The sequence below is a fragment of the Triticum urartu genome, chromosome 2A, assembly GCF_056163025.1.
Source record: "Triticum urartu cultivar PI428250 chromosome 2A, HENAU_Tu73, whole genome shotgun sequence".
Lineage (NCBI taxonomy): Eukaryota > Viridiplantae > Streptophyta > Magnoliopsida > Poales > Poaceae > Triticum > Triticum urartu.
In genome coordinates this window covers 322157906-322167928 of record NC_141874.1, presented here as the reverse complement: position 1 = coordinate 322167928, position 10023 = coordinate 322157906, and positions in this window count along the sequence as shown.

Here is a 10023-nt window from a genome sequence, read left to right as displayed (position 1 = left end):
AAACGTCCAAAGATCTGCCTAATGAATTGGCAGAGATGTACAAAACTGATCCTGAAGAAAGCTATGGTCAGCGCAAGACACGAATCCAATGGATTCGAAGATATTGGGCAGAGCAATGGTTTCACTACCGCTTCGTCACTCAGGAATATGCAGAGAAGTGCACCATCAAGAGACCGTGGGGAGATGTATTATACAAAAATCTCGTACCCAGGTCCAGAGACGAAGCCATTGCTCAAGGCTTCTATCCATGCATGGTGAGAGGACCACAGCCAGCTGAGGCACATCCGTCATCACTTCTCTGGTGCCGCGATGATAATCTCTTCAAACGCAACTTTCAGTTTGCACAACAGTCAGCGAAGATAAACAAGAAGAAATTTGGGCTTGACTTCAACCCTGGTCCCTCCTCACCAAGGGCAGATGGCACACGCAACGCCGATCCCAATATCATCAGGCCGTATGCCAATCTTGCAGGCCTCATCACTCGCATCCTAGTCCAAGGGACTGCTGTGAATGACCCTCCAGCAGATACTGAGTCAGATGACGCCCCTGCTGCTCCGAAGCCAAAGCAGAAGAAGCCAAAAGCTCCAAAAGCTTCAAAGCCAGCCGCTTCTCCCAAGATCGCAAGAGTGAAGCCTTTAGCAACTGCACCTCCTGAAGCCAGTGTGCAGTCAGAAGGCTTATCACGGGTGTCCAAGCCCCAAGAAGCCAAGAAGCCTCAGCCACACATAGGCAAAGAGCTCACAGCTGCTGACATTCTATGCAGCGAAGCCATTGATCTCTCAAGCGATGAAGATCTTGGAGATGATGCTCTTGAGCAGCTCATCAAGAGCAAGGAGGAGGCAGAAATCTTCAACAATCTGCCTCTGTTTGATGTCGCCATCATCCACAACTTCATCGATGAATGGTTTGACACACCAGACATAAGCTTCAATGATCTGCAGCTACCCATAGGCCTCAGCATTGCCTTTCAAGGTGCAATCGCTCCAGAACTTGCAATAGCCCAGCGAATTGTAGAACTGAAGCAGAAAATTGATCATGAAAAGGCTCAGTTCAAGAAGCACGTGGCCAAGCTCAGTGTGCAAGAAGTGAAAAACTTCAAGATCATGTTGCACGAGCTGAAAGAGAACTTCCTGAAGACGCGTGCCGAAGCTCAAGGCTCGCGAGAACGCATGAAGACTTTGGCTGATCGCTGCGTGCAAGCCTACAATGAGGCAGAAAAGCGCAAGGCACTTGGGCGTCCCGGCATTGACCCCAGGATGGCCGCGAAGAAGAAAAAGAAGGCGTCTGTGCCCGAACCTGAAGCGCCAAGGTCAGAACCTGATGCTCCAATTGTCTTCCACGCTGCAACGACTGGCTCGAAGCCAAAGAGTCAATCAACCGCCTCACAGCACAAGAAGACACGGACTGCAGAGGCTGAAGCTAAGAAGAGAAAACATTCTGACGCCTCTCCTTCTGAACCCATCATCAAGAAGCGCAAGACCAAGAAATCTTGGGCTGCTCCCACAGAGCCCCTGATAGTTGAACCCCTCTGCGTACGCTATCCTGACGCAGATCGTCAGTTGACAGTGCATGAGCCTGCTTACATAGAGGCTCCGCACGCTGAAGACATTCTAGCAGCCAACCCCAATGCTGCTGAAGACATTGGTCCCCAAGACAATGTGCAAGGTGATGCAGCCCTTCCTCAGCTTGAGACAAGCGAACAGATCAGTATTGGTCGTCCATTGACGCCAATCACACAAAATGCGTCGTGGGCAGATCGCCCACAGGAGGAAGATGAGCCCCAACCCACTGCAACTCCACCAGCGCCTACACTCCATAGGCTTTGCAAAGGGCCAAGGGCTCAGGCTGCTGAAGACATTCCGGCTGCATCAGCCGAAGAGCAAGCAGAAATACCACAAGCTCCAACTCCCCCGCACCAACAAGAAGCAGTTCTCAAGGAGAACATGCCTGAAGCTGAAGATGTTGAGGCTGCCACAAACAACGCCGAAGCAAATGTGGAGCCCTCCCCAACAACAGCTTCAGAAGACACCGAAGCTACTGCTCCTGAACATTCTGTGCCTGAGTCTGCTGCCGGACCACAATTCAACTATCATATTGCGCACAGGCCCCAGGTCCAGAAGCCGATCCCACGACTACCAAGGTTCCCAGGTCCTGCATCAGCTCCTGGTTCCTTCAACATCAACGACTTCAGGGCAGATAACACATTTTTCGACCGCTCCAAGAACCCTTATTCAAGGGAACGGATTGTATCAGATAGGTTCTCGAGCCATCAACAGCGCAACTATTATTCATGCATCCTCTACAACCAAGGCCGCATCTTTCCTCACAAGCGCCTTGAGGTTGAAGCTATTGCAGGTCTGCCTGGTCTGGAAGAAGCACTGGATTGCTTCAAGCAAGTGGGTTTGCTGCCATTTATCACTGACGAAGAGCACTGGAACGAAGAGCTTCTGCTCCAGTTCTATGCCACTTTGCATATCAAAGGCTATAACAGAGATCCGAAGACATGGATCCTGGAGTGGATGACAGGCAATATCCATCATGAAGCCAATGCTTTCGACCTAATCGAGCTTACCGGCCTTCCCACTCCTGGCGAATTCTTTGAAGAAGGGTGCCAACTCCATGCTGAAGCAATTGAGAGCATATTTCAGCGTCCTGAGCCAGATATGAGTCAGATGCTCTCAATGATGAAGCCATTTCCTCCAAATGCACCCTATCCAACTAGGTTCTTCGTTGAAGACTTAGAGTACCTGCCCAGAACAATATATCACATCATAAGGCGGACTCTCTAGCCAGTCAAGGGACACTCTCGATATGCAACGATTGATGGTGCAATGAAGACTCTCATCTTCTGCATTCTTCACGGCAAATGCTTCAATACACAGGATCTCTTCATCCGTCAATTTGCAGCATCTGCTTCAGAACTGTTTGGATTAAAGCTTTATGCTCCTTGGGTTATGAGGCTGATCAAACTTCACTCTGCAATCTCCTATCAACCCTCAGCCCGCAATCATAGGATATTTTTGCCAGATGTGGACACATCTGCTGAAGCAATATATCCAGAGCCGGCCAAGCAACCACTAAGTCTTCAGAATGCAGAACACCAGAGCTTCACTCAAAATATTGAAGGTGTTGAAGCTCTCTCCCGAGTGTATCCAATGGCTGGCACCACACGTGCCCCTGCATCAACTGAAGCCACCAACAGCACAGCTGCAAAGAGACCCAAGAAGCGCGCTCGTGCACTCAATGACAGAGAGCTTCTTGTGGCTCTTCACCAAAAGCAAGATAGGCATCACGACTGGCTCAAGAGGCAGATGAGAAGCATCATGCAAGACGTCAATCGCATCAGAAATATGGCAACCAAGAATGCATTTGTCACACACGAGACCTGTCGCCGCACTTGGAAGGGCCTCACCATGATGTGCCCTGAAGCTGAACTGCATGAGGATGGCTTCACTGAGCACTTCAAATTTGACTCCACGCCTCCAAGAAGAGCGGTGATGCGCAGCACACCATCACTTGAAGAGTCAGAGTTCTCTTCTTCTGCTTCCACCGTGTCTGCCCGGATTATTGAAGAAGAAGACAACGCGACATCATCTCCACCTGCTTCAACGCGCGTCGAATCTGCACCAAGCTCGTCTGCACCACCGCCAAACAACTCCACCGACCCTGCTGCGCCTGGGAACGCGTAGAAACCTCTATGTCTTCAAACCTTTTTGGTCATCACTGACAAAAGGGAGAGAAGCATATGATGGTTATAGTCTTCAAGCGGGTCACTTTGGGCGGGTGCCACTATATTTTGCTACATTTTGCTTCGTGCTTACAACTCCCGTTTTTGCTATATTTGCTTCTTTGAGTTGTAACACTTAGCCTTGATGGCCGTCTGCTACCTGCTTGTCACTCCGTTATGCGAAGATAAATTCCGCATGTGCGGCGATAAATTCCGCACTCATCTCTTACTACAGACGTCCATTTTCCATTATGCATGACATTATCTTCATATACTTTCACATGCATAGTGGATTGTCATCATAAGTTGAAGTGGATCTCCACAAGTACAACCTGCCATGTGCATTTGCATTCAAAAGGCAAATTACTTATATGCACATCTTCAGGGGGAGCCCTTGCAACTTATGAAGACAAATTCCTTTACTATTTCACAAATTATGTTCCCCGTTGAAAACTTCAACTAGTTTGTCATCAATCACCAAAAAGGGGGAGATTGTAAGTGCATCTAGTGCCACCCCTAGTTGGTTTTGGAGTATTGACGACAAACCTAGTTGAGGGACTAATGTGTTTGTGAGAATTGCAGGAAAACACAGGTAGAAGTCCCTCATTGATTCGATTTTACTACCAGAGATGACCCCTAAAAATGTACGAAGACATTGAAGACAATGGTGGTTTATGAAGATATTCATATTGAAGATAATGACATGAGAAGACTCCCTATGAAGCTTTTGGAACTCGAAGACCTAGATCCTTCGTAGTTTTATTTCATTCATGTTGTGTCATAGGAACCACCGTACTGTTAAGTGGGGTCGAAGAGAACCAGTCAGAATGACTGAAGTGATGCCTAATTCAAATCCTATGTCTTCGAGCGAAGCCTATGAGAGAAAATCTTGTCCAGAGTCAGACAAGTCAGCTTTACTTGTAGCCCAAGTAAAGTTGCCGTGTGAGTTCGAAATCCGACCGTTGGTACACGTGTCAGTTCTTTAGTGACCCAGGGTCATTTCGGACAGATCAGGTCGGGTTGCCAAGTGGCTATAAATAGTCCACCCCCCACAACCTTAAACGGTTGGCTGCTCAGATTTCAGTGCACGGCTTTTGTCGTTTGAGAGCAACCCACCTCGAAGCCTTTGAAAGAAAAATTCCTAGTGAGGAGAAAAGCCCTAACCACCCAGAGCCAGAGTAAATTGGGCATCACTTAAGTCTTCGTGTCTGTGTGATTTGAAGACTTATTACACTTGAGGACTGTGCATCCTCCAGACGGTTAGGCGTCGCGTTCAGAGCATCCAAGAGAAATTGTGGATTGCCAGTGAACGAAGTCTGTGAAGGTTTGGGAGTCTACCTTGAAGACTTACCTGAGTGATTGGGCGAGGTCTGTGTGACCTTAGCTCAAGGAGAAAACGGTGAGGACTGGGTGTCTTGGACTAAGTGTCCTTGACTGGGTGTCCGGGACTGTGTGTCCTTTGGTTTAAATACCTAGCCGCTCCAACCAGACGTACAGTTGTCACAGCAACTGGAACTGGTCCAACAAATCATTGTCTTCAAAGTGTCACTGGTTTCATCTTCACGTCCTTTCGCTTATAGTTATTCATTGTGAAGCCATTGCATGCTTGCTTTATCTTTCGTCTTCACAACATGAATGTATGATCTGTTTGGCTTCATAACTTCTTCCTACCTGATCCTTATTACACTGAAGCTGTTTGTCACTGCGCTTTCACTCTATTGAATACATGACCATGGCTGGACTAGTGTAATCTAACTTCCGCTGCATAGTAATAGGCATAATCTTCACTGTTTGTCTTCATAACTCTCACGTTTTGAAGACTTTCATAAAAATCGCCTATTCACCCCCCCTCTAGTCGATATAACGCACTTTCAAGGAGTTTTGTAACGCCCGGGTAATCAAGCTACAGTAATTCCATGCAAATGGTGCCACATCACCACGGTTACTGTCGCTAATCTATCGTTAGTTCAAAACCGGTTCAAATTCAAATTTAAAATAAAGTTTAAAATAAAAGTTTTCAAAAAATAAAACAAAAATGTTTGGGAGGTGCCATATTTTGATAAGTAATTGTGGGGTAATAAACATGTTTTTATAAAATGCCTAAGTATTTTAAAATGAATTAAAGCAGAAAAGAAAATAAGTAAAAAGAAAAACTAAAACTAAAAAAAAGAGCCCCCCCCCTCAACTGGGCCGACTGGCCACCGCGCCGCCCTTGGGCCTTAACCCACCAGGCCACCACGCTGCCCTACCCTCACCCCATAACCTTCCCCACTCCTCCTAGTACACACCGACGCCCCCACTGCCCCCCCCCCCACAAAATATCTCGTCCCCCTCTCTCCCGATTGGATCGAGATCGAGGAGGCCGGTCGTCGCCGCCAAACGACGCCGCCGCCCAGAGCCACGTCGCCTCGCTGGACCCCCCCCCCCCCCCCGCCAGCCTGCCTCCCGCTCCGCCGCGTCGTCCCCGTCAACCTCCCCGTGCCCTTTTGCCCCGTACCCTACAGCCCCCCGCGAGCTTCCCTCCTCTCTCTTTCGCGCCCGCGCGCGCTCACCACCAACCGCCGTAGCCGCCCTACCTTGTCGCACCACGCGCCCGCCCGCAGCTTGCCCCGTGAGGCCCGCCACTACTCTGGCCACGCGCCCGTGCACACGCGCTGCCCACCGCGCGCCCTGCTCCCGCGACCGCACCCCGTCGCACCCTCGCTTGGACTCGCCCTGCCTCCCCATGCCACAGCTGCCCCGCTCCCTCCACTCGCGCTTGCCCGCGCCGACGCGGGCCCTGGTCGCCCGTCGCCCCGCACCGGCAACGCCTACCCGCGCCCTGCCGTGCCGCACCGGCCGCGCCACCCCGTCACCCTGCTGCCTGCGCCGCCGCCCGTCCCGCGCACGCGCTCGCACCGCGCGCCTCTGCTCACCGCACCGCCGCACCCCGTTGCCCCATCGCGCTCACACGCGTCGTTCCTCGCTGCTCCCATCCGCTCGTTGACAGCGCCCGTCTCTGCGAGCCCCGCCGTGGACGCGCCTTGGCCGCCCCCTGCCGCTGCTCTCCCTCCGCCGCTGCCTCCCTGCTTCCCCTCTCCACGCGCCCGCCCTTGCCACGTCGCCCCCTCTGCTCGCCGGGAAGCTCTGGCCGGCCCGCGCGCCTGCTGGTGGCTCCACGTCGGTGTACTCCCGCACCCGGGTGGGTTTGGCCCCCGCCCGGGCAGCGCCCGAACCTGTTATGGCCACTGGCCCAATGACATGTGCCCCCCCAGAACAAAAAAAATTAAATTAATAAATTAAATTAATAAATAATAATTAAATTAATTAATTACTTAATTAACTTAATTAATTCTAATTTAATTAATTAATTAATTAACTTAATTAATTCTAATTAAATTAACTAATTATGATTAATTAACCTAAAGACTTATTAACCTAATTAACTATTGTTAATTAACTAAACACTGTTAAAATATTACAGGGTATGACAACCGGGTCCCACAGGACCTTTGACCGGTCAACCGTGGACCAGTCAACTGCTTGGTCAGCAGTTGATTGAACCCACTGGTCAGCCTCACTAGTGCACCTCTGGTGCACTACAGCGGGTGCACCCAGTTTTTAACTGCTGATTTTCAAAATTAAAAACAAATAAGAAAATTTAGAAAATCATTTAATACTTTGAAAAATCATAGAAAATAAACAATAGCTCAGATGAAAATGTTTTCTACATGAAAGTTGATCGGAACGACGAGACCAATTTGAATACGCGGTCCGTTCGTCCGCTGCACGTCTCTAGCATAGCGAACATCAACTTTCCCCCTCCGATTCACTTGTCCGAAAACGCGAAACACCCGGGATATTTTCCCAGATGTTTTCCCCCTTTCATCGGTATCATCCAATACCACGTTAGGGCACCCCTAGCACCGCTACTTGTCATGTCATGCATCGCTATGCATCTGTTTGCATTATATTCATTGTTTCTTCCCCCTCTTCTCTCCGATAGACTACGAGACTTACGCTGTTGCTGGTGCCCCGATCGACTACCCTATTGACGACCCCTCTCTCTAGCCAGAGCAACCAGGCAAGCCCCCCTTGATCACCAGATATCACCTATTCATCTCTACTGCTTGCATTAGAGTAGTGTAGCATGTTACCGCTTTCCGTTAATCCTATCCTGATGCATAGCCTGTCATTGTTGCTACAACTATTGATACCTTACCTGCAATCCTAAATGCTTAGTATAGGATGCTAGATTATCATAAGTGGCCCTACATTCTTGTCTGTCTGCCATGCTATACTATCGGGCCGTGATCACGTCGGGTGTTGATCATGGGTACATACTATACCTGCTACACATATATATGTTGTGACTAAAGTCGGGTCGGCTCGTTGAGTACCCGCGGTTGATTCATGAACTGGGGGCTGGAAGGACATACTTTCCCAATGGCCCTCTGCGTGGATCTTTGTGGCGGAGCGACAGGGCAGGTTGAGACCACCTAGGTGAGAGGTGGGCCTGGCCCTGGTCGGCGTTCGCGTTGACTTCAAGATAACACGCTTAACGAGATCTTGGTATTTGATCTGAGTCTGGCCACTGGCCTATACTCACTAACCAACTACGCGGGAACAGTTATGGGCACTCGACGTCATGGTATCAGCCGAAGCCTTCGTGACATTAGCGATTGAGCGGCGCGTGCCGGATTGCACCGTAAGCCTGCTCTTGTATTAAGGGGGCTAGGTCTGCTTTCGGCCGCCCTCGCAACGTGCAGGTGTGCAATGGGCGATGGGCCCAAACCCCTGCGCCATAGGATTTAGACCGGTGTGATGACCTCTCTGTTGTGCCCAGGTAGGGCTGCGACATGTCGATCTTCCGAGGCGGGGCATGACCCAGGAAAGTGTGTCCGGACAAAGGGGGTCGAGCGTGTTGGGAAATGTGGTGCACCCCTCCAGGGAAGTTAATCTATTCGAATAGCTATGATCTTCGGTAACAGGACGACTTGGAGTTGTACCTTAACCTTATGACAACTAGAACCGGTTACTTAATAAAACACACCCTTCCAAGTGCCAGATACAACCCGGTGATCGCTCTCTAACAGGGCGACGAGGGGAGGATCATCGGTTAGGATTATGCTACACGATGCTACTTGGTGAACTTACGATCTACTCTCTTCTACATGCCGCAAGATGGAGGTGGCCAGAAGTGTAGACTTCGATAAGGACTAGCTATCCCCCTCTTATTCCGGCATTCTGCAGTTCAGTCCACATATGATACCCTTATTCCATTTGATGCCAATGCATACATATGTAGTGTAGCTCCTTGCTTGTGAGTACTTTTGATGAGTACTCACGGTTGCTTTGCTCCCTCTTTTCCCCCTTTCTATACCCTATTGCTGCGACTAGGCGATGGAGCCCAGGAGCCAAACGCCACTGTCGATGACGACTACTACTACCCGGGAGGTGCCTACTACTACGTGCAGCCCGCTGACGACGACCAGGAGTAGTTTAGGAGGATCCCAGGCAGGAGGCATGCGCCTCTTTCGATATGTATCCCAATTTGTGCTAGCCTTCTTAAGGCAATCTTGTTTAACTTATGTCAGTACTCAGATATTGTTGCTTCCGCTGTCTTGTCTATGATCGAGCTCTCGTATTCGAGCCTTCGAGGCCCTGGCTTATAATATGATGCTTGTAGGACTTATTTTATTTGTAGAGTTGTGTTGTGATATCTTCCCGTGAGTCCTTGATCTTGATCGTACATGTTTGCGTGTATGATTAGTGTACGATTGAATTGGGGGCGTCACAGAGCTCCAACCATCTCCTCTGCCTGAGATTCAACTCCTTCTGTGTGATAACATACTTCAAACTGTTGTGATCAGTGTACACATCACAACGGTTTCCAATAAGAAAATGTCTCCAGGTCTTGAGTGCATGCACTACGGCTTCTAACTCCAAATCATGTGTGGCATAATTCAACTCATGAGGTCGAAGCTGACGTGAGGCATATGAAACAACTTCTGCGTCTTGCATAAGTACACCTTCAAGTCCCAGGCGGGAAGCTTCACAATAAACTTGGAAATCCTTGCGTATATCTGGAAGAATTAGCACTGGGGCTGTAACTAAACATTTCTTCATCTCCTGAAAACTGGCCTCACATTCCTCGGTCCATTTGAATTTGGTGTCCTTCTTCAATAACTTCGTCATGGGCTTCGCAATCTTGGAAAAATTCTCAATGAATCTCCGATAATATACTGCGAGTCCAAGAAAAATGCGTATCTATCCAACTGAGGTGGGTGCCAACCACTCAGTGATAGATTGAACCT